Source organism: Neofelis nebulosa, chromosome 14, assembly GCF_028018385.1.
Source record: "Neofelis nebulosa isolate mNeoNeb1 chromosome 14, mNeoNeb1.pri, whole genome shotgun sequence".
In the NCBI taxonomy this organism is placed as follows: domain Eukaryota; kingdom Metazoa; phylum Chordata; class Mammalia; order Carnivora; family Felidae; genus Neofelis; species Neofelis nebulosa.
The window spans coordinates 48,753,421-48,771,942 of record NC_080795.1 but is presented as its reverse complement, the minus strand read 5'-3'; the positions used below and the strand labels follow the sequence as shown (position 1 = coordinate 48,771,942).

Here is an 18,522-nt window from a genome sequence, read left to right as displayed (position 1 = left end):
TCTTGCAGCGGTTCTGTAGGGCAGCACCGGCACTGAGGTGATTCATTTCTTTAGGTTTTATTACGCCATTTGAAAGATTTTTGAGTTATATTCTTTTTTTTAAGTTTACTTATTTATTTGGAGAGAGAGAGTGCGTGAGAAAGTGTGTATGCACAATTAGGGGAGGGGCAGAGAGAACCCCAAGCAGGCTCCAAGCTATCAGCACAGAGCCCGATGTGGGGCTCAAATCCACGAACCATGAGATCATGACCTGAGCCAAAATCCAGAGTCGGAAGCTTAACCGACTAAAACACCGAGATGCCCCATATTATTTTTAACCGTGAGTTTACATGTCTTTTATGTAAGAAATTCCAAATACCTGAAGAAGCTCAAGTAGACAGTGAACGAAGGGAAACTACCTTGTCATGTCAGGATCTGACAACTGACGTTAACATTTCAAATTATCGAGTCCTTTTTAATAACATTGGGTGTTACTGAAACAAGATTTGGAAAATTTTGGGCTCTTTCGGCACATTAATAGAAAACCCAATGTGCGTTAAGACAAGAAGAAAACCTACTGGTTCAAGGAACTGAAAAGTCCAAGGCTCCGGGCACTCAAGACTATGTCATCGGGATCTCTTAGGTTCCCCCAACTCTGGGCTCTTCTGCTTCTGTGTTGGCTCATTGCTGAGCCAGGCGCTCCCCTGGGCTGGTAAGATTGCTGCAGCAGTCACATCCTTGCTTCATATCCTTGCAGGTTCAGGTAGAAAGACAAAGTCCTGGGACTCATTCTGATGGACTGGCCATGGGTCCTGGAGGATTTGGGGCACTGATGTCCAGGCCTGTCCCGGACAAAGCACATGGGCGGAGAGTATGGGCAGGGATGGCTTCCCTAAAGGAACTCAGAATGTTACTAACAGAAGGGGCCGTGGATGCCGAGTGGCTGCTATACTCCTTCCTACGTAAAATGCCAGATGGCAAAAAGACCACCAATGTCCACACAGTCTTCCCTCAGATGCTCCAGAGGGGAGAGGCTGGTCAAGAAGGAGGTCAGACTGCCAGGGTGTTCAATGTGACTGCAGTCCAACCCCCTCCTGTGACTTCAGAAAATTAAATGATTCATTTCTGAATCCAGAAAAATGAATGACATTCACAAGATTACAACTTCTTTGCAGTGTTTGCTTGAAGGGTGAGGGAGTCCAGGTATCCTGGCCCCCCATGCAGGCCGTTCTACTAAGTACCCCTGGAAGAAGCGGTTAATTAGTAGAAATACCGAGTGCCCAAAGATAAAAATTTTTCTCAGAAATGGACAAAGATGGTAACTTACATTTTTTCTACCTCCTCCTATACCTATAAGATGTTGAAGTATATATCCGTATATGTGTAATACAAATAGATTTATGTTATATGCATTTACATAGATATTACATAAATAGATATATGTATGTGGGTGTGTGTGTATGGAACATATATGTGGAAAGAGATTATCTGCATTTTAGACTCATGCCTGAGTAGAAACACTTAAATAAAGGGTTGTGTTTTTTTCCCCCCTTCAAAATGTGTAAAGTTATAGGATAATTATAATTCAATACCAGGGAGAAGGAATTGATTTTCTCCAAGTTCCCCCACAGTTTGTGTTATTTTTATTGACTTTTTCTGAAGCTCATTTCCAAACATCTGAGTAAACATACAAAATAAATATTCCTCTTAAGTCATTACTATTGTTGTTGGGGCTGGAAGCCAGGCCCTTGCATCTGTCCCCTTTCCCATTATGATTCTGTAAAGTGCCCGTGAACAGATGGCTTGCGTGCTCCGCTGAAACATCTGGAAAGCTTGGGCTGTGTTTGGCTACAGAGTCACAGATGTGGCCGGGCGCTGTATTACACTGGAGGCCAATCTCGGCACAGCTCGTTTGACTATATCATACCAGGACAGAGGAAAAGGCCCTCAGCTGAGGACATAAACATGGAGATCTCATACTTGAGATGGGGGGTGTTTGTTCCTATGATTTAAGAGACATCAAATGACTAATCCAATAATCAAACATAGGTACTAGGTCCAACATTTGGTTTCCTTCCCCCACCCACAATAATCCAACAGGCAACATGTCCTACGAAAAATAAGCCTTGTTAAGACCTCCTTCTGTAAGTTGGCCGTTCACCTGGCCTTTTCACTGTGGTCACTAGTCTTGACTACAGTTTTTAGGTGTGGATCACCCAATAAATATCTAAAGGGGTTCTTCGACTTACAGCTTTATAAACGTATATAATAAAATGAACTTGGTATAGCCATTTTGGAAGACAGTTGGCTGTTTCTTACACACTAAACATGCTCTGACCACACCTTGTGGCAATTGTGCTTCTCGGTACTGTATTTACCCAAAAGAATCAAAAACTTATATCCACACAAAAACTTACACATGGATGTTTCTAGCGGCTTTATTCATAATCGCCAAAACATGGAAGCAACCAAGATGTCTTTCGGTAGATGAATGGATAGATAAACTGTGGGTCATCCGGACACTAGAGTATTATTCAGCACTAAAGAAATAAGCTTATCAAGCCATGAAAGGATATGGAGGAATCTTAAATGCATATTACCGAGTAAAGGAAGCCATTCTGAAAAGGTTGTATATTGCATAATTTCAACTAGAATCATAAGATAGTGGTTTTCAGTGGATGGGGGGGGGGGATGAATAGGCTGAGCACAGAGGATTTGGGGGGGTAGTGAAAACACTCTGTATGATACTATAATGATAGATACACATTATTATACATTTGTCCAAACCCACAGGATGTACAACACAAAGAGTGAGAACACAAAGACCAACTATGGCCTTTGGATGATTATGATGTGTCAATGTAGGCTCATCAATTGTAACAAATGTACTGCTCTGCTGGGGGATTTTCTTAATGGGGGAGGGTATGTATGTGTACGGGGGCAGGGGCTATATGAGAAATCGCTGTACCTTCCCCTTAATTTTTCTGTGAAGCTAAACATGTTCTAAAAAAAAAAAAAAGATCTTAATAATATAAATAAATCAGTAGATAAAATGAAGTCTAAGTAATAGCCACCAGTTAATTTAAGCTGCTTATATTTATTCATTCATTCTAAAAATATACTGCATGCTTCCTACAGTCTAGGCACTGAGCTACTGAGCTCAAGGCAGGAGGCAACACCACAAATAATATGCAAATTTTTTATATGAACCCATCATCCCTCTTAAGTGAATTGGTAAAAACCCTTAGACATTCTGATCCAGAAATCTCTCTGTGTGGTTCAACCAGCTCCATTTCTTCTGATGCCCAATAAACCTTTTCTGCCTCACTCAAGAGTTTAATCAGTGGCTGTTAATCCCAACTGCAGAAAATCCCCTCCCCGGTTGTACATAAAGTTCATTCTCTAAGTTCAGCCATCTCTTTGGCAATAGAGTTCATTAATATTGGCTATGGCAGGAATCACTTTTTGAAGGAAATAAAAAGCGTCCAAGTTGAAGGAACAGATTCCAGGTACTTTAATTACCTGGAAGAGTTGCCTCTATTGCTAAGAAGTTCTTGAACTATATGATACTTCCTGTTCAACACCATTAGAAGCTTCCTCTAAAGCTGGCATTCCTCTGACTCTCTCAATTTGCCATGATTCTCTTCCATAGTTATTACCTGAAGCAGGGGGTTAATATTAAATACTTTGTTTAGCACACTAAACGGGAACTGGAAGGTCCTGGGGGTGGGTAATCAAGAGAAGGTCAAGGTGCCTCAGTATGAGACTCTTTCGGACCTTATGCCAATCCCTCCCTGCTCTCCTGACGTGGTCAACTGGGAAGACTGTTCAACGCCCAGCTCAAGACCACTTGCCACAAGCTATAATGTTTCTTCTCCTTTATGCGTTTTTAAGAAAATGTTTTATTTTCAACAGTCATATTTAAGGTTAAGGGCTCAATCTTGAAAACTGCATAAAGTTGAAAGTTTTGGATGGCAGATGTGGACAATCTGAACCAAGTGATCTTCAGTCCCTGCCTGCTCTAGAAAATTATTTGAAGGCTATTTCTTCTGAAATTCGCTCTTCAAAATGACCAGGACTTGATTAGGTCAGCTTGCCAAAATTGGCCAGGTTATTTCATTATTTAATAGAAGAGAACTTTTCAAACTATTTATCTAGGAGACATGACTATTCTCTCTGTTCTGGTGTCCCACTCCCCAACGCCATCAAACTTGGTGTCTATTAGGGGAGGGATGGATGAGTAAGTAGGTGGGCTGCATACTGTGGAATCCTGTGTGGCAGGTGAGACAGCAAATGAGATGAATGGACAACAATCTTAGCTCTTTAAAACACAGTACTGGGTGAGAGAAAAATAGACGAAAAAATAAAACATAAAGCACATATGCACAAAACACTATCTTGTATGAGATAAAGGTACATTTTTTTAAATTTAAATTCAAGTTAGTTAACATACAGTGAACTCTTGGCTTCAGGAGTAGAACCCAATGATTCATCTCTTACATATGCTACCCACTGCTCATCCCCAGAAGTGCCTCCTTTCGTGCCCATCACCCATTTAACCCATCGCCCCCCACCTCCCCTCCAGCAACCCTGAGTTTGTTCCAAGAGTCTCTTATGGTTTGCCCCCCCTCTCTGTTTTAATCAAGATAAAGGCATATTTAAGGAAGATAATAAACACACGAACGTGCGTACTTAAGGTGGGGAGTGGGGGGTTGGGGATAAAGGGGAAAGATAAAATACAAGAGAAGCCCTGTTGAAATTGTGATCATAAGGTAGTGTGAACTGAGGATGAGACGGACTCTTTTGAGGTCTCAAAAAAGGCATAGATAAATGCTAGTTTTCAGAAACATCATCCTGTAAATTAGTGTGTCCCAATTGAGGCCCGATGGTACTTGAACATTCTCGAAGATGTTAATAGGTATTCCCCAAAAGGAGATGCCCCTATCAAGCACAGCTGGGAAACAGATTAAACAGAACTGATCAGGGTTCTTCACTTCAGGTGTTCCCAGAGCATATGATACATAGCGTAACCCAAGGTGGATATATGCACCATTTCCCAACCTTCTTTGGTCTTAGAATGCTTTTCGCCAAATGCCGTTTTTGTAAAAGCACAGAGCAGGAAATGCGATTCTAAATATTTACCCCAGTTAACTTTCTTCCCTCAGGACATCCTTCGTAATTTATCCCTCCCTCTGCTGCAGGTCTCATCTCTTCCACGAAACCCCCTTCGTAACCCACAACTGTCTCTGTTCTGATTTTACTGCTGCAACTCTCTGGCCTTTGGACAGAGACCGATGAGTGGTAAGATCAGAGTACTTCACTGTTACTGCAAAATACGTATTCCTGTAGCAATAAGATCAGAATACAGCGGGCAAACTTTACTGCTGCTTCTGCATAGACTGTTTGCTCTCGTAAGGACGATGTGACATAATCTTTCATCTACATCCTAGCTTTTGGCTAAGTTGGCTTGAATAAATTACAGGGAAGGTCCTTTCAGCCAATCGTTTTACTCCATCTATTCAGATCAGATCAAAGTAGCATTTACCGCTTGCTTCTCCCACTGGCAGGCTGGGGGGGGGGGGGGGGCGGGGGCGGTGAGGCGTATGTACAAAGCATCCTAACCGCCACAAGAAAAAAAGCTTTCTTCACAATGTTTCGATGCTTTAATAAATTTAAGGGAAAATGAGAGGGCAAAACAAGGAGTTTGCAAGCTTCCACACAGGGCTCCAGGTCAATCAAATGGCTTCTTAGCTCTGCCTAGCTCTGTTCCTCAGGAATATTCGATGATGATGATGATGATGATGATGATGATGATGAAGAAGAAGAAGAAGAAGAAGATGATGATGATGATGATGAGGGTGGAGGTGGCGGTGGTAGCTACCTATAAAGTCCATATTTCAGGCCAGGTATGATGCTAAGCATGTCTTTTACCCCCACAGATTTAATAAGAGAGGTCACTAAAAAGCACCTCTGACCAAAAATGCCTTCCCCACCTGCTTCCCATAGACCTAAAATTTCCATCTTTTTTTAATATTCTGTTTGTTTGTTTGTTTGTTTGTTTTTGAGAGACAGAGAGGGATAGAGCATGAGCAGAGGAAGGGCAGAGAAAGAGGGAGACACAGAATCTGAAGCAGGCTCCAGGCTCGGAGCGGTCAGCACAGAGCCCGACGCGGGGCTCGAACTCACGGACCGCGAGATCGTGACCTGAGCTGAAGTCGGACGCTCAACCGACTGAGCCACCCAGGCGCCCCCCCATCTTTTTTAAAAGAGTTTATTTTTAAGTAATCTCTACACCCAATGTGGGGCTCGAACTCACAACCCCGAGATCAAGAGTCACATGCTCTGTCTGAGCCAGCCAGGTGCCCCTAAAATTTCCATCTTTATATACCAGTTCCTACAGCCCCTTCTACATTTATAAACATGCCACAAGTATTATACTTAGTGATACCTTTGTATAAATTTGTTTATTGTAAATTTTAAAAAGTCACCCAGCAGAAGACGTTGGTCAAATATTCAGCTTTGATTGTGGTGTGAGGGGGTACTCTTTGGCAGAACAGAGACAGAAGAAACAAAGCAATCCAATTTTTCCTCCCAGTGTTTGCTTAATTAAATACTTGACGTTCACTAAGAACACACTATTTATAAAAGATACTTTCAAGGTCCCTGGAATTTTACAGATCAATATAGACTGCAATCCTTACACTTAGCACTTACCAAGGAGGCAATCACCAATAATTATAATATGATACAACTGCTTTAGTAAAGACATGACAATTATGTATGTAAAGCACCCAGCCCAGAGGCTCAGCACAGAGGGGTTGCTTTCTTCTCCCTGTTTCTCTGTGGGAGTCAAATAAAGCTTCACAGAGAAGCACTCTCTCTTGGAGAATAAGTAGGAATCTTCCAGGCAGAGAGCAGGAGGTGACGGCAGTGTGCTAGTGAATGTTTAACAACCGGAACTCCAAGGGTGGTGGGGGGAGGGGGGAAGCCCTGACGAGTAGGATTTGCTAATTTCCACGGTGTACATTCTCCTACTGTGGCAGATTTCAGGGTACCAACAGGATGCCACTGAGCAGAGTTGGGACCAGAGATGTGCCTGAGCCGACAAGAGCCAGCTCCAGCATACCACTGGAGGACAGATGGAAGGAACAGCACGTTCTAAGGTGTGGAGGTCCAAAAATGTCTGGTGATCAATTGGCTATTGTCCTGAAGAGTGTGAGTTAGGGTCTGGAAAAGAGATGGAACCAGAGAACCTTGCACGGTCTGAACCAGAAAATCCACAAGGGCGAGATAGATGTAGCCTGTACTGGGAGAAACAGATCTTGAACAAATTTGGAAAGCGGTTTGGAAAGAGATTACAAAAGGCATTGAACTTTCGCAACTTTCTCTTTTACGCAATTGATAGCAATCTAAACCATCCAGGATTTACCTCTAAATTCTAGCGGCAGTATGCAGGAATTGCCAGAGGACAGACAGACTGGGAGGAAGGTGACTGGTCAATAAATTCTCAAGACAGTCTTGAAAAGAGCTCTAAACGGCCAATGCTTGGCATCTCTGGGCCACAACTCAGCCATTTCGGTCATGCTCACAGATACCCTATCTCATGGGGTTCTTTAACTCAGGTCTCCGGAAAACGACAAGAAGAAATAAACATAATTTTTAAAACACTCCTAAATACAAACTCTACAACATAATGCGCTGCTTTCTCAAACAGAAATGTGAGTTTATACCCAGTGGATTCTTTTATGAATTCCTGTTCCTCCGCAACAGGGAATAGTTTATCTGCTTCTGCCGACCTTCTTACCAATTTTTATTGCCTCTTCCTGAGTATCACACTGGCCCCATTAAGCTCTCGTGTTTGTGATATATTTGATGTCCCATGACACAAGTGCTCACCCCCTTTCACTACGAACTAGAAAAGTTCGTTTTTGCAGCTGCAGCTTCCTGCCGCTCATGGTGATGAGCCAGACTGCCTAGGTGGTACGTGTTGTTGTTGCTGAACTCAGCATCTACCCTGGAGATGTCCCACTTTTCTCAGGCCTCCTGGCCTAAGCCCCACTCCCGGCCCATGGCCCTGGGTCTCTGTCAGCTGACTGTCCAGAAGGCTCCCTGACAGAGCTCCCTGGTCAATAGTGGTCCATCAGACGGTCACGTAACTGCCACCTCTGTGCCTCGGCCACACATTGCTGTGACGCTTTCCAGGCGTAGGCATGTATCCTCACGGGTGGCTCTGTGATTTAAAAAGGGAGGGGTGAGCGTGACAGTGCCTGCAGAATCTCATACCATCTCTCTACCTCTCTCCCCCTCTCCTTCTCTCTCTCTTATTTTTTTCCCGGTTTTCCTTTTCCTTCTGGATTTGGCATCGGAACCAAGCATTTATTAGCAAAGGCTGCATTGCCCAGTTCCCTGAACTCTTGTACCACCAGCAGGTGGGGACAGCAGCAGCAGCAGGAGAGCACAGGCAGGAGGTGAGGGAGAGGTGGAAAAATCCACTGCGCTTCTTTCTCACTCCCCCCTCAGCCTCACCTCGGAGCCAAGCAGGCAAGTCTGCTCCCTTCCTCCCGTGCACGCTAACCCACTCTGCCGCACCGCAACGCGGTGGTTCAAAGTGTGGACCCTAGAGTCTGACCACTTGATCCAAATCTTGCTTTGTCACCCGCCAGCAACGTGACCTCAGGAGGCTTGCCAGATTTAGCAAAAACAAACAAATGTCAACAGGAGACTCATTTGAATTTGTCCGATATACAATGAATACTTTCTAGTATAAGTACATCCCACGAAATGTTTATACTAAACCGTTATGTTATTTATCAAATTTAACTAGCTGTTCTGCAGTTTATCTGGTAACCCTAGACCTCAGGCTAGCTACCTAACTTCTCTGTGTCCAAATTTCCTTTTCTAGAACTTGAGAATACCGGGGCTGCCTACCAGCAAGCATTCTTATCTTGAGGATTAAATGAGATAATACATATGTAATGTTAGGAATCTGCCTGCTGGCACACATATGGTATGGTGGAGTGCATGGCCTTGGGAATCATATAGACCAGGTTCAGCGTGACCCTGGGCAAGTTAAACTTCTCTCTGCCTCAGTCTCATCCTCTACAGTATCTTACCTTATGTTGTTGAGAGGAGTAGAAAAAACTATACAGGGGAATCATTTAGCACAATGCCTGGCTCATAGTAAATGTAACCAATAGTATGCTAGGCAATATATAGTCTAAGAACACCGTCCTCACTCCCTCCATGAGCCATCTTGTTTTTTTTCCACTTAAGCGTTACTCTAGACACGGGACTTGAACTCATGACCCCGAGATCAAGAGTCAAACGCTCTACCAACTGAGCCAGTCAGTCGCCCCTCTGTGAGCTATTTTTGCTATGCCGCTTCTCCGTCTTATTCCAGAGGCACTGATTTCACAGCCTCTGAATTTCTGCAGTCCTTGATGATTTTACCACAAACTGGACCCTTGACTGCATTTTTCCATGTACTGCTTGCTAACTGTCCCGTTTATGGATGCCTTATTTCATCGGTCAGATCCTAGAGGCCTCTTCTTCCAGCCTCTCCCTTTCATGCTGGGCACCATTTTCAGTACCTATCTTTTGACTGATTAACTTTTTAGTGCTGTCGTCACGGACGTGAGGACCAAAAGAGTCAAACCCGTATATCTAAATGATCTACTTCCCGAGACTGACAGTGCAGATTCTCTCCTGCACATGGAACCCTGGAGAAACAATACAAAGTGTCAGGGTTACCACTGTCAGAGGCTTGGTCAAGCAAACCATCAAGGTGGTTGCATTCTCCGTCTTTGGGACAGGTAGGCTCCTTCCCTCAAGTCCTACTGGTGGGGCTTGAGACATGAAGATGTTCAGCACACGGGTACTGAACAGACCAAAGATAATGTGTTCGAAACAGCCTTACACCTTAAGAAGGGACAAAACCAGGAGTTTTCAGTACATCCTGAACAGGGTAATGATATCACCTGGAGAGTTTTAAATAAAACTACCAAGATTCTGGGGCACCTGGGTGGTTGTCGGTTAAACATCCAGCTCTTGGTTTCAGCTCAGGTCATGATCTCGAGGTTTTATGAGTTCGAGTCCCACGTGGGGCTCGGTGCTGACAGTGTGGAGCCTGCTTCGGATTTTTTCTCTCCCTCTCTCTCTGCCCCATCCCTGCTCATGCACACACACTCTCTCCCTCTCTAAATAGATAAACATTAAAAAAATAAAAATAAAAACTCCCAAGATTCTGGCTTATTTGGTCTGGGTTGGGGAGCCTGGCTGTCTGGAGTTTTAAAAGTTCCCCAGGCGATTCAAATGGACAGCCATAGCTGAGAAACTCTGCTTACACAGCTTTACATTTTTTTTAATGTTTATTTATTTTTGAGAGACAGAGAGAGACAGCATGAGTGGGAGAGGGCAGAGAGAGACAAAGGAAGACCCAGAATATGAAACAGGCTCCAGGCTCTGAGCTGTCAGCACAGAGCCTGATGCGGGGCTCGAACTCACAAGCCATGAGATCATGACCTGAGCCAAAGTCGGACACTCAACCGACCGAGTCACCCAGGCGCCCCTGCTTGCACAGCCTTAAATGAAAACTGACGGCTTGCCTGACACATGATGTCTGCTAAGTACAGAATACTAAATTGGCAACAGGTGGAGACCTAAATACCATTCTTTGCTTCTGGACAGTAGATAAAACAACTTTAAAATGACTTGATGTTCTTCCAAATTACTGTGTAATTAACTATCACTGAACAAACTTCTTGTAAGGCTTTGCCAATGGCATATTCCTATATCCTGTTCAGCAAGCAAACGAAGAGCCAATTTTCCAGCTCAGGGTAAACTCTGGTTTGTGGGAACCGATCACTAAAATCACCTGGTGGCCCACGAAGGCAGGAGCAGGGATCACAAAGCTGCAAACTGTTAGAGCTGGATGGGATGCCGGAGCAGAGCTCTCTGCACTGGACTGTGCACACAAATCACCTGGGGTCTTGTTAATGCCCACGTACTGATTCAGTGGGTCTGGGAAGGGGCCTGGGAGTCTGCATTCCAATAAGCTCCCAGCTGGTCCCAGGACCACGTTTTGATAGCAAGGCCTTGGAATAAATGTGCCTTACAGAACTTTAAAAAATGTCCCTTGCCTGGGGCACCTGGGTGGCTCAGTCGGTTAAGTGTCCAACTTCGGCTCAGGTCATGATCTCATGGCTCGTGAGTTTGAGCCGCGAGTCTGGCTCTGTGCTGACAGCTCAGAGCCTGGAGCCCACTCGGAGTTCTGTGTCTCCCTCTCTCCCTGCCCCTTCCCTGCTCACGCTGCCTCTTTGTCTCTCTTTTTCTTTCAAAAATAAATAAACGTTAAAAAAAAATTTCATGTGCCTAAGCCCCCACCCCAGACCTAGTGAATCAGGATCTCTAGGGGTAGGGCCTGAGCATCGGCGTTTCTTCGAAGTTCCCCAACTGATTCTAATGGCAGCCAAGACTGAGAACCACCCATCTGGCAGCTGAGGAAACTGACGCCCATAGACGTGAAGTAGGAAAAGAGCTAGCTGAGGGTCCCACACTTTGAACCTAGCACCCAGGATTCTGGCTACAAAAACCTTCTTCCTCTTCCTCTTCCATTGAGCCAGGAAGTAGATTGGTGGTTGCCAGGGCTGGAGAGAGGACGGAAATGGGGAGTGACTGCTCATGGACACAGGGTTTTTTCGAGGGTGATGACAGTGGTGCTGATGGTTGTACAACTCTGTAAGTGTACCAAATGCCACTGGGTGGTGCACTCGAAATGGGTGAACTTTATGGCATGTGAATTATATCTCAATAAAACCACAGAACACATTTTTTGAAACTTCTGCTTCTCCTCACTATTGTTTTCCTTTATCTGATTCAAGAAATTCTAAAAACAGCAGGGGCTGGGGGTGGAGAAGGGGGGGGCGGGGCAGGGTGTATCTAAAGAGACTGACACCTGCTTGGATGCGGGCTAATTCAGGGGTGTTTCTAGCTGAGCTGCTTCCTCCCCGTGTCGCATTAACTGCCATAACTTTAAGGCATCCTGGGGTCTTCATTCTGTATGGGTGGGCGTTCAGTTGCAGGGTGGAATATGGGATTGAGTCATCAAAGTTTCAGTCTCTGTCAGGTCACAGTCATCTCAAAAGCAGACCTCTGACACTTAGGGAAAGAAGACTTCTCCTATGCAGATGAGGGCTGCCATAAAATAGTTTCCTTGCGATGGCTTTTCACTTCAGAGACCAGGAACTAGGAAGTGGAACTTTTTTCCATAGAACTCATCACCATCATATTAACATTTATCGTCCAAGCATATTTGTATTTCAGAAGATTAAGTAGATCCCGACAATAAACAGGTTTAGGGTGATAAACCCTCAGCAATTGGTAAGCAAAGTGTTTAAAAGGATATGTCCACCAACTTAACAATAAAATAAGGGAAAGGGATTCTGAAATTCTTAATCCTCTTCATAGCAGAGAGTGGAAAAGTTAGGGATAAATGTCTTCACGGGATTTCATAGTGTCTCCTTCAATTTTACCCCAGAGGGGTTTCAAATGACTCTGGGCAACTAAGATTCCAGAACATTCCATGCCCGGAAAGACATTCTATTCCACCAGTTAATTCCTAAAGTTCAACTCCAGCCAGTCGGGGAGCTGTTCCTCCAGTCACTGGACTCAGACTAATTGTTAATCCACACACAATTTCAAGGCCATTAACCAACAGAGGATTTCTTTATACACACTCTTTAAAACCTTTCTCCTAGGAACAGGAGGGTGAAAGGAGAAAGCTGTAATCATTCTTTCACTGCTTCAGTGAAAATGGGAAGTCTTAATAGATCGATGTGAAGGCAGGTATTCAAGGCCATTTATTTTTTGGGAAAGGATCAAAATCCCTTTCAGTTTACAGGGTGAATTTCCCATCTACTGAGGTTGGTTAAGAAATCTGTGAGATAAGCCATTTTTGTTCTGTGGCATCTTTTAACTTATATTTAAGGGAAGATAAAAGACACATGGAAAGGGTTGGGTTTTTTTCCCCCCTTTCTTTCTGGGAGAAACTAGACTAGGACCTTGTTACTCGAAGCAGTATCGGGGGACTAGCAGCCTTGCACTACGAGGGAGCTTGTTAAAAATACAGGATCTCAGGCCTTTCCCAGGACTACTACATCAGAACCTGTGCTTTAACCAGATCCCAGGTGATTCATATCATATTAGTCTGAGAAGCACTAGTCCAGGTCAGGTGTTGTTGAACTTGGCTGCACATTCTAACCCCTTGGACAGTTCTTAAAAGTCCCAGTTTCTAGGGGCGCCTGGGTGGCTCAGTCGGTTAAGCGGCCGACTTCGGCTCAGGTCATGATCTCACGGTCCGTGGGTTCGAGCCCCGCATCAGGCTCTGTGCTGAAAGCTCAGAGCCTGGAGCCTGTTTCAGATTCTGTGTCTCCCTCTCTCTGACCCTCCCCCGTTCATGCTCTGTCTCTGTCTCAAAAATAAATAAATGTTAAAAAAAATTTTTTTTTTAAAAAGTCCCAGTTTCTAGACCAATTAATCAGAATCAGACCAAGCATCAGTACCATCAGTATTTTTTAGGTTTCTCAAATGATTCCAATGTGCAGCCAATATAGAAACTAATGGTCTAGGTCAGTGCCACAAACTTTTACTGTAAAGAATCAGAGAGTAGATGGTTGAGGCTTCATAGGCCATACTATCTTTTTTTTTTTTTTAATGTTTATTTTTGAGAGAGGAGAGACAAAGCGTGACTGGGGGAGAGGCAGAGAAAGAGGGAGACACAGAATCCAAGGCAGGCTCCAGGCTCTGAGCTGTTAGCACAGAGCCTGATGCGGGGCTCGAACTCATGAACTGTAAGATCATGACCTGAGCCAAAGTCGAATGCTCAACCGACTGAGCCGCCCAGGCGCCCCTTTAGGCCATACTATCTTAATCACAACTTCTCTGCCATTGTAGCAGGAGACTATCCAAAGCCAATATATGAATGAATGAGTGTGGTCATATTCCCATAAAACTGACCCTGGACACTGTAACCTGAATTTCACATAATTTCATGTGTCATGCATAAAAATACGTTTTTATTGGGGCGCCTGGGTGGCTCAGTCGGTTGAGCATCCGACTTCAGCTCAGGTCACCATCTCGTGGTTCATGAGTTCGAGCCCCGCGTCAGGCTCTGGGCTGACAGCTCAGAGCCTGGAGCCTGCTTTGGATTCTGTGTCTCCCTCCCCTGCTCATGCTCTGTCTCTCTCTCTCTCTCTCTCTCTCTCTCTGTCAAAAATAAATAAAACATTTAAAAAAAAATACGTTTTTATTGTTTCCACCATTTAAGCACAGAAAAACCATTCTTAGCTTGAAGGTCATACAAAAACAGGTGACAGGATGAGATTTTTGCCCTCCAGCTTTTGTTTGCCTATACTTAACTAGGTCACTTTCTTACCAAATGGGAGGAAGGGAGCCCTGACGACCTTCACTTTAATTTAGGCTGATGCATAAGACTGAATGCTAGTCACCAAATACCAACCAGCATTCTAATTCAGAGAGCTTGATTAGAATGTTCTGTCTGCAGAGACGCTGTTTGCTGTTCGCCATTCGTGCTCCTGGGATGACCCGAGGGAGTAAAGAAAACCTAAATAGGAGTCCTCCCACTCGACTGCTACCTCTCACTTACTTTTAAAGACTTTGGTTCACACTAGTCCGTATCAATCCAGGCTCACTGCCTGCAGGACGTTTCGTTGTTTGCTTGGAGGGGTTTCAAAGCAACTAAGGAAGGCTCAACTCTTGCCCTTGAAGGCCTTGAAAGGTAATGAGTGACAAGACAAAAGATACTGTAAGAAGCTGGACATATATTAAAATCAATCGTGCTTGTTTCTTCTGGCTGGCATTTTCATTCTAAATAGGGAAATGGTTACATGAACATCTGTATCATGGTCCTCTACCAGATTAGCAAGGTGCTTTAATTGGAACATTCGTGCCTGTTTTCTAAAGAAGTGATTCACAGAGTTACACGGCAGTCAGGGGCAACAAGGGTCGTTTAATTTTCTCCTTTGATTCAGCCTTGGGGCTGTGGTTTTGTGTGTGTGCACTTACGCTTTAGTAATGATTCTAAGCTGATGTGTACCATTTAGCATTTCCTTTTCCTTTAAGATTTAGATTTGCCTTATAAGGTTCGCACTCCCAGCCAGTTCCTATCTACCCAGAGCCCCAGCATTGGGGCCCTACCATCACCTGGCCCCAGCTGCATTGTGTAGGCTGCCTCAACAGACTCTAACTTTCCTTTTAACCCTTTTTTGATGACTTCCAGAAGGAAGCCTCAGCCATTAGTTGCCTTTAAGACTCCTAACACTTGCTATTTTTAATTTTTAAATGATTATTTTTAGTAGTCTCTACCTTTAACGTGGGGCTAGAACTCATGACCCCAGAGATCCAAGATCCACATGCTCTACAGACTCAGCCGGCCAGGCACCTGCCACTTTTTTTTTTTTTTTTTAAACATAAAACAGTCTTAGGGCTCAAGGCCTGCAGTTAGTCATGCTATCTAGCTGGAATTCAATGACGTTATTTTATCTTTATTGTACTACTTGTCTTTACAGTTAGCAGTAACTGAACTACCCATTTAGAGCAGTGAAACACAGTTTTCAAAATGAATTGACAAAATCATGGTACAGATGTATGCAAGTTTATAAAAGTAAGCTGATTTAAATTAAAAAAATTACGTCCTTGGCAAAAAAATAATTATGCGACCAGACAGAGGTATGAGCTAACACTAAAGTGGTAATCATGTGGCAAACATAAATGTATCAGATCAACGACGAAACTCACACACTATTATATGTTGATTATATCTCAATCAAAATTTAAAAAAGTAAAATATCTCAATCAAAATTAAAAAAAGTAAAAACATCATGTAAATACTCTGTACCTATATATATAGCAAGCACATACATTATCACAAATCATGATATAATAGGAGAATAACTGAAGTATGGGGGGGATGAGCCTCAGCAAGAAGGAACAGGCAGCCACTGTAGCCCAAGGTCAAAGAGCTTAAGGAACGATAGCAGCCTTTCAAAGAAGGTAATGGGCAGAAGAAGGTGAAGAAGGGGGCCCAGAAGGGTGGGTGGGCTGGGCAGAGACATCAGTTCTCATTGTCTTCAATCCAATCAGAAGGCCACTGAAATTTAACTCTTTCACTGCCCACAAAAAAGTAGTAAGCTTCTGGAAGCCTCTTCTGGTAGTTGCATTAAGACAGAGAGAGAAAAAAAAAATAAAGTAGCAAAGAAAAATATTTTTTAGTTTCTTTTCAAATCAATAAGAAGAGCAAGGCAATATATGCTCAAGGAATAAAATATGTGTTTAAATGTGGAATTAGAAATAAACCTTGTAAAGTATTTTAATAATCAATAAAAATATATCAAGACTAATAGATATTATATTAAATAAGTAGCATTTGTCAGTGTACAAACAGCTTTTCTTTTTTTTTTTTTTTTAAATTTTTTTAACGTTTTATTTATTTTTGAGACAGAGAGAGACAGAGCATGAACGGGGGAGGGGCAGAGAGAGAGGGAGACACAGAATCTGAAGCAGGCTCCAGGCTCTGAGCCGTCGGCACAGAGCCCGACGCGGGGCTCGAACTCACGGACTGCAAGATCGTGACCTGAGCCGAAGTCGGCCGCTTAACCGACTGAGCCACCCAGGCGCCCCCAAACAGCTTTTCGAATACATTCTGGAAATTTACTTTTATAATTGTGAGGCAGGAATAATTGCTGGTGGTTTTCTTTTTCTTCTCTGTATTACGTATTAAGCAATTTGTGACTCACAGAGAGCACATTGATCTCCAGATATCACATAACTGAAGCCTGCGTTCACGTGTTCTGGTTGCAAATTCCACCTTCTTTCTGCTCTGCATGGAACAAAACATCCACTACTAAACCCTAAAGGTAAAGTTTTAGAAGATTCTTTGAGAAGAAGAAGGGACATGTTTTTATCACTTTAACAATCCATCAGCAAATACATATACGTGTGTGTGTATGTATATATATACGTATGTATATATTTTTTTAATTTATTTTTAGAGAGAGAAAGAGAGTGTGTATGTGCCAAGGGGAGGAGGTGCAGAGAGAGAATCTCAAGCATACTGTATGCTGTCAGCACAGAACTGGAAGTGGGGCTCGAACCCCCAAATTGTGAGATCTTGACTTGAGCGTAAGTTGAGTCAGACACTTAATTGACTGAGCCACCCAGGTGCCCTTCCATCAATATTTCTTGAGGGTTTACCAATTGCTTACAGTGTTCCAATTGCTAGGAGGAATGCATACAAAGGAGTGTGATGCAGTTTCACAAATACAAGAAAAGTTAAAAAGTGATAAAGACAGCAATTCCCGGGCCACCGCAAATGGCCTTCAGGCTCTGTGTCCTACTTCAGACAGTGCAGCTTGAGGCCACCAAGCTTGATCAAGCTTGTAGCCCGGTGCAGGGAGGGAAAAGGATGTTCCCGGTTGTCTGCTGGGAATTGTGAAGGTTTTTAGAAACCAATCTAGGAGCTCCTGGGTGGCTCAGTCAGTTAAGCAGCCGACTTTGGCTCAGGTCAAGGTCTCATGGTTTGTGAGTTTGAGCCCTGTGTTGGGCTCTGTGCTGACAGCGCAGAGCCTGGAGCCTGCTTCAGATTCTGTGTCTCCCTCTCTCTCTGCCCCTTCCCTCTTGTGCCTTCTCTCCCTCTCAAAAATAAATAAACATTAAAAAAGTTAGAAAGCAATCAAGCAATTCTATTAAAATTTAAAATACATAGATCCTTGCAGCATGCTTTTAAGGTCTTGGTAATCTTCTATTTCTTGATCCAGGTGTTGGTTATACAGGGATATTCAGTTTGTAAAATTTCCGCAAGGTGTACAACTTATATATGTTATATTTTAATGTGTTGATTCTGTATGTATATTTTAATAAGCAAAACAATAAAAATATACCCTCTGATCCAGTAATCCTTTTCCAAGCAAGATATTCCATAGAACCAGAATGTTTATTAAAACATTCATAGTGGCAAAATTTGGAAACATCACGGAAGCCCATTGATGTAGTGTTTGTGGTACATCTGTGTGAAGAATAGTATTCACCTATTAAAAAGAATTACGTTTAAAAAAATGAATTATATTGACTTGGAAAGATTTCCATATTTGTTGTTGAATGAGATCTAGAGAGGTGGATATAATTTCATTTTAAAAATAACACAAGGGGTGCCTGGCTGGCTCAATCAGAAGAACGTATGAGTCTTGATCTCAGGGCCGTGAGTTTGAGCCCCACAGGGGGTGTAGAGATTACTTAATTACATTTTTGAAAAAGCTTAAAATAAAATATAACATAATTCCCCAGTGCAAAGATGTGAAGTGTCTACATCAGATGTTACAGCATGGAGAAATGAATGATGAATGCCCACAAAGCTGGTAACATCAGTTTGTGGGGAAATAGGGCAGGATACACTTGATTCTCATACCCATTATGAAGCAAGAACCACCTGGAATTTTTTTGAAAATAGACCTCATTTTTAACAACACTTTT

General features: G+C 43.2%; 1 long non-coding RNA gene across 1 annotated transcript in view; it reads right to left on the bottom strand.

The window, feature by feature from the left end:
- Positions 1 to 7,588: 7,588 nt before the first annotated feature.
- Positions 7,589 to 18,522, bottom strand: part of LOC131494397 (uncharacterized) — a 74,387-nt gene continuing 63,453 nt past the window's right edge. The window contains exon 6 of the long non-coding RNA XR_009253377.1: positions 7,589 to 8,209. This is a non-coding gene — a long non-coding RNA (uncharacterized LOC131494397). The remainder of the gene's footprint in view (positions 8,210 to 18,522) is intronic.